This window comes from Chrysochloris asiatica, unplaced genomic scaffold (genome assembly GCF_000296735.1).
Source record: "Chrysochloris asiatica unplaced genomic scaffold, ChrAsi1.0 scaffold00083, whole genome shotgun sequence".
Taxonomy (NCBI): Eukaryota; Metazoa; Chordata; class Mammalia; order Afrosoricida; family Chrysochloridae; genus Chrysochloris; species Chrysochloris asiatica.
In genome coordinates, this window is record NW_006408601.1 from 13,220,310 (window position 1) to 13,227,436 (window position 7,127).

Genomic DNA, 7,127 nt, shown 5'->3' on the forward strand with positions numbered 1-7,127 from the left:
TCTATGAGTTGGACCCTATGCCACGGCACATAACAACAGAGTTCAAAAGGGAGTACTCCCCCTACTGGTTTCTCAGAGTACTTACTTTCCACGCTCACAAGTGCCGGGATAGTAAGGGCTATTGTGACCCATTTGTGATGATCCACCTCTGGGCTAGATTAGTTTTTGCTTCAGGGCGGTGAGGCTATGTATTTCTCCCCTGGCCCTCCTAAACCAAAGTGTTTTGAAAGTTGGCCAGCTGCTTTTTAGACCAGCACTTCTGGAACATAGATGGACGGAGGGATTTATTCTTCGTTGCTCACGAGGCTTACTTCCATCCACTGTAGTCCTTTAGTTGTTGGTTACCACTTGTATAAGGACAGTCCACCATGGGCAAACCTCAAGCATACCAACAGATTTCCTACTAGACTGCTTGCTAACACACTGGGGAGACCTTCCAACAAAGAAAACTCAGAAAAAGAAACTAAACTTCTTTTGTAATACAGCCTGGCCCCACTACATCCTTGGGGACTAAGAATAACAGCCCATTAAGGTGTTCCTCTCTTTTTCTTTTGACACCATTCTACAGTTAGAACTCTTTTGCAAAAGAGAGAGAAAATGAGGAGAGATTCCCTTTATATAAAACCCTAAACCAAAGTCTATACCAAATTCTTTGTACAAAAGTCTATACCAAATCCCCGAGTGGAGAAAAGGCTGGAGACTTGGATACAGGAAAGACAATTCTGAGTATGTTCTTTCTGACTCAGGCCTTCTTAGATATAGAGGAAAATTAAGAAATTAGACGGGACCTGACACCCCTTATCCTGACTAGTGGAGGAGGCTAACAAGGTTCTGAATAGCCATGATGAGACTGAGGACTACTGAGAGGACAGAAAAAGTGAGAAACAGGCTCAACTGCTGGAAGTCGCTTTAAGATACCCAGCTAATTTTACCTCCCTCCCACACCTCAAAAAAAATCCCTTTGGCTAAAGCAGCAGAAGACAACAGAAGGACAACTGGAGGCCTCTGGGAGTAGGTAATCTTGATCCTAACATGTGTCACAACTGTGTGCAGGTGGGGCACTGATACCAGGAGTTTCCAGAATGTCCTACAGCAGAGTGAAGCACTGACTGTTACTGGCCAAAGACTCTGGTCCCCTTGATGGCACAGGTTCATGACACTCTGATTGAGGAAGAACTACACTTACAGTTCCCAGATGCTAGCTACCTTCCCAACAACAAAAGCTTCATCATCACCACTGCCAAGCCTTGGGTGTCTGTTGAGGTGTGGAAAGTAAGACTATTTTATTCATGTTAGACATGTGAGCAACCTTCTCTGTCTTGCCAGTCTTACTTGGACCTTATCATCCAATGAGTTCAGGGTTATGGGAGTGGAATGAAAACCCCAATCAAAATCCTTGACTAAGCCATGGCTATGACATTTAAAAATATATGACCTTGAATACATCCCACTTGAATATAGAGATCATCTGAATAACAGATTTTATACTTTAGACACTAAAGACCAAAAACCAGAAGAATTATGGGATGACATCAAGAACATCATACAGGAAGAAATCAAAAAAGTCATTAAGAAGACAAGAAAGAAGTAAAAGATCAAAATGGATGTCAGAAGAGACACTGAAACTTGCTCTGCAGAATAGAGATGCTACAGCAAATGGAAGAAATGAAGAGGTACAAGAGCTGAACAGAAAATTTCAAAGGTCAGCTCGAAAAGATAAAGCCAAATATTACAATGAAATGTGAAAAGATCTGGAGTTAGAAAATCAAAAGGGAAGAACACAGCATTTTAAAGCTAGGGGAACTGAAGAAAAAATTCAAGCCTCAACTTCCGTTGTTGAAGGATTCTCTGGGCCAATTATTGAATGTTGCAGAAAGTATCAAAAGAAGATGGAAGGAATACACAGAATCACAATACCAAAAGGAAATGGTTGATGTTTAAACTTTTCAAGAGGTAGCAAATGATGAAGAGTCAGTGATACTGAAGGAAGAAGTCCAAGGTGCACTGAAGGAAATGGCAAAGAACATGGCACCAGGAATTGATGGATTACAGATTGAAATCTTTCAAGAAAGTGAGGCAGCACAGGAGTCATTCACTCATCTATGCCAAGAAATTTGGAAGACAACTATCTGGCCAACTGATTGGAAAAGATCTATATTTGTGCCCATTACAAGGACTGGTGACCCAACGGAATGCGGAACTCATCAGACAATATCTTTGATATCCCATGCAAGTAAAGTTTTACTATAGGTAATACAGAAATGGTTGCAAACATACATTGACAGAGAGCTTCCAGAGATTCAAGCTGGATTCAGAAGAGGACGTAGACTGAGGGATATCATTGTTGATGCCTGGTGGATCTTGGCTGAAAGCAGAGAATTCCAGAAAGATGTTTACCTATACTTTATTGACTATGCAAAGGCCTTCAATTGTGTGGCTCATGACAAGCTATGGACAACATTGCGAAGTAAGAGTATTCCGGAACACTTAATTGTGCTCATGAGGAATCTGTACATGGACCAAGAGGCAGGTGTTTACACAGAACATGAGAACACTGAATGGTTTAAAATTAAGAAAGGTGTGCAATAGGGTTGTATTCTTTCACTATACTTATTCAACCTGTGTGCTGAGCAAATAATCCAACAAGCTGGGGTATATGAAGAAAAACATGGCATCAGGATTAGAGGAAGACTCATAAACAACCTGCGATATGCAAACGATTAAATTTTGCTTGCTGAAAGTGAAGAGGATTTAAAACATTTACTGATGAAGATCAAAGACCATAGCCTTTGGTATGGATTGCATCTCAATGTACAGAAAGCAAAAAACCTCACCATTGGACCAATAGACAACATTCTTATCAATGGAGAAAAGATTGAAGTTGTCAAGGACTTCATTCTTCTTGGATCATTTATCAACACTCATGGCAGTAGCAGTCAAGAAATCAAATGACGCATTGCATTAGGCAAATCTGCTTCACAAGACCTTTTTAAAGTGTTGAAGAGCAAAGATGTGAGCTTGAGGACTAAGGTGCACCTGACCCAAACCATGGTATTTTCAACAACCTCATTCATATGCATGCTAAAGCTGGACAGTGCATAAAGAAGACCGTAGAAGAATTGATGCATTTGAGTTATGGTGTTGGAGGAGATTATTAAAAGTGCCATGGACTGCCAAAAGAACCAACAGATCTGTGTTAGAAGAAGTGCAGCCAGAGTGCTCCTTGGAGGCCAAGATGGCCAAACTTCATCTCTCAGACTTCGGACATATTGTCAGGAGGGACCAGTCTCTGGAGAAGGGGTATCATGTTTGGTAAGGTGGAAAGTCAGAGAAAAAGAGGAAGACCCCCAGTGAGATGGATTGGCAAAGTGGCAGTATCAATGGGCACAAGCCAGTACTTGGCAGTGTTTTGTTCTATTGTGCATAGGGTCACTATGAGTTGGTACCAACTTGATGGCACCTAACAACAACAACAACATGCCATTTCCAAGATAAATACTTTTGTATGGTTTTGATTACATGCCTGAGTGCACAACACCCTTTGTAGAAATTTCCTTCTCAAATTAGGGGCCCATATCTCTAAAACAAAAGTACACTACCTGTCACAGGAATGCAGGGCTTTTATTCTCAAAATAAAAGAAATAATTCATAGACAGAGAGGACCCTCGATCAAGAGACTGTTGATATAGTTCCTGGGAATGGCAAGGTTCTGTAGGATATGGATCCCTAACTTTTGTCTTCTTGTAAAAGTAATATATGAGGCTGGTGTTGCACTGTAGGATAAGCACTGGACTGCAAGGTCAGTTGGAACTACAAGTTTAACGATTGCAACTCACCAGCCACTCCTCAGAAACTCTATACAGGGTCACTATGACTTGAAACCCACCCGACAGCACTTAGCAGCAATAACTACAAAAGGGAAAAGAACAGATATGATAAGTAGGAATGTCTGAATATGAGATTGTTTTCAACAAGCTCAAAACCTTCCTTAGGGAGTCCCCAGCACTGGGCTTATCAAGTTTATTAATACCCTTTAAGCTATTCATCCATGAAAAATAGGGGTTGCATTCAGTGTGCTCACCCAGAATCTTGGCCAGAACAACACTATTGTTTCCTTCTCCAAACAATTAGATGAAGTAGCAAAAGGACAATGCTCTTGTCTAAGAGCAGTGGCATCCACTGCCCTTCTAATTCAAGAAGGCTCTTATCTAACTTTGGGAAGTAAGGTAGAGTTTCTTACTCCTCGCCAAGTACTTACAGTCCTAGATGCTAAAGATCATACTTAGCTAACTAAAGGACCAATACTATTTGCCCTCCCCACCAAAAGGCATGACTTCCCTATGTGCCTATATTAACAATCCTTGCAATAGTTCAGTCTATCCAAACACCAGGGGCTTCGTAGTCACCCAATGTCTAAGCCCCATCTTATATATGGTAGTACACTCTAGGATATATAAAGCTCCAACTATTTCTTTATAATTATATCCTCCCTTCATCTCGTGCTCAATTCCATCGACGCCTCCTAGACAATATCTTAACTTGGGGCAGGAACTCTTTTGCATTTGCAGTTTCTTGGGCAGGGTACACTGAGCATGAATCCATCATCTCCAACCTCACTGCAAAACTTGAACTTCTCTCTAATGAGATGGATGGAGCCTTAAAGGAAATGCAAGACTCCCTGAACTTATTAGCTAATGGAGTTTTATATAACTGCATAAGCGCTTGACTATCTGCTCACCTGCCAGGGTGGTATCTGTGTCATCATAAATACTACCTGCTGTATGTACATCAATCATTCTGCAAAAATCGAGACATGAGCCAATGAAATCCTTAACTGCTCCATTTGGCTCTGAGACCCTAGGGTGTCTGTCCCAGATACTGCTCAGCCTTGCTGCTTCGTTACGAAGATAGTCCTGGAGTTATTGTCTTTGATGTCAACTTTCTCCTCTTCTCACCATTTTTTTCTTATTTTTCTTTTCTTATGCATCTATCCATTTGACTTCTGCCTTGTAAATAATCTATTAACTAGGCGTATTTCCAGTAGGCTCCAGGATCCTCACCTACAAATGCTGATCTTACAAAATTACGCTTCACTACATCTCCTCCTGGATCCTTAGCACAGGCAGAAAGAGACATATACGATGATGGGCAGGCCTACGACCCAGTGCCAGCAGAAGCAGCTAAAAAAAAAAAAGAGACCTTCCTCCCAAATTTACTGAGGGAAATTACTGGTGGCAGTGGAAAAACAGCATCAGAAAAACATCAATAGAATCATTAAAAATACAACAACCTTCAAACAAAAGGACAGGTGGGAAAGGATATAAACATGATTAAAAAAAAAAAAAGTGTCTGAGTCTCCCATCCCATTCAGAGGGAGTTATTAAGTATCCACTTAACTGTTTTCAGCACCCCTTTTTTTGCATCTTCAGCTTAATACCTAACTATAAAAACAACTGGACTCCTGGTATGGTGCTGTAGGTTAACATGGTGGACTGCAAAGTCACTTTGAACCACAAGGTCAGTGGTTCAAGCTCACCAGATGCTCCTCAGTACTTAACAACAATAAATTAGAGGGTGAAAATTACCTAAAGCGGAGGCATGTCATAGACAGTGAAGTCTGTCCATGCTCACAGTCTAAGGTGTTTTCATTGTTATTGTTAAGTGCCGTTGAGTCAGTTCTGACCCACAGCAAGCCTGTATAGAGTTTCCAAAGAGCAGCTGGTGAGCTTGAACCACCGATCTTGTGGTTCAAACCAACCTTTCAGTTAAGTGCTTTATCCTACAGTGCAACACTAGGACTCCCACCCTCGAATAAAGCTATTTAACACTGTATTTCATGACTTTCTAGTCTTCTGTAGTATGACCTGGTATCAACCTGAAGGTTGGTAGTTCAAACTCACAGTGGCACTGTGGAAGAAAGTCTTTATGATCTGTTGCATAAAGGCTGTAGCCAAGAAAACCCGATGGAGCAGTTCTATTTATAACACACGGGATCACCAATAGACAGAACTGATTCAACAAAAACAGGTTTGATTTTAATGTTCCTTCTTATTATCTATTTTTAACTGTCAAAACTTGCATTAATGCCTATGCACCCATACTTTGTTATTAGGTGCCGTTGAGTTGGTTCTGACTCCTAGTGACCCTGTATTGGGTTCACAGTGCCACACCAGGAATCCATGCAACCATATTCAGTGGTTGTCCAAATAAATGTTTGCCTTAAGGTTTGCTACAAAAACACCATTAGTGACTCTTGTGTTGCAAAATCCACATGTTAGACAAAGAAGGAGCTCTGGGAAGGTGTCTTTTTACAGTCTGAAGGTTAGATACTCTGTAGAGAAAGCTCCCTTATTGATCTATGGCTATCAATTAATTAGATGAGGCCCCTGCACATAATGAAGGATGATCATTTTTAATTTATACCCACTGGTTTAATCACATGTAAATACTTCATAACAACATTGAGACTAGTGTTTTCTCATGGTCGAGCTAACTGGATGTAAAAAAGTAAACATCACAAGGTATAAACCCCAAATAAGAAAAGTGCAAAAATGGCAATCAAGTGTATAGAAAAGCATTGTCTGACCCTGAAATTGCTTGATGTGGACACACATTTTGGTTGTGTTTGGGTATAGATTATCCCCTAGGACTTTGCTTGGAAAGACTTCATTCTAAGATGAGAAGAGAGCAAATTTAGGCAAAAAAATTCCTCTTCATCCTCAGAATGGAATTGCTCTTTTCTCAATTGGTTGGGCTGTCAGAACACAGGCTGAGTGTTCTGCAGCTGCCATTTCTGATGCGATGACTATATATAAGCCATGTAACCCCTGAGGCCTCAGTTTCTGCCTTTATCAAATAAGAATAATGGAGATGAGATCATTTTGTAAAGGTTAAAATTCAAGGTTAGTGTAATAGAGAATTGTTCAAGGAGTCATCTCTTTCTGTTTTACATATTCCACCTAATATTATCTGGCCAGTTTCCCTTTAGGAAACATCCACATTATTGCTGCTTGAAAACAAAGTGCCCTGCTGTGGGGTTCTTGAGGGATGACAAGAATTTGAATTCTCACAGCACAAGGTTATGAAATGACTGACAGAAAAGAATAGTTGGTATCAGACATGCTTGA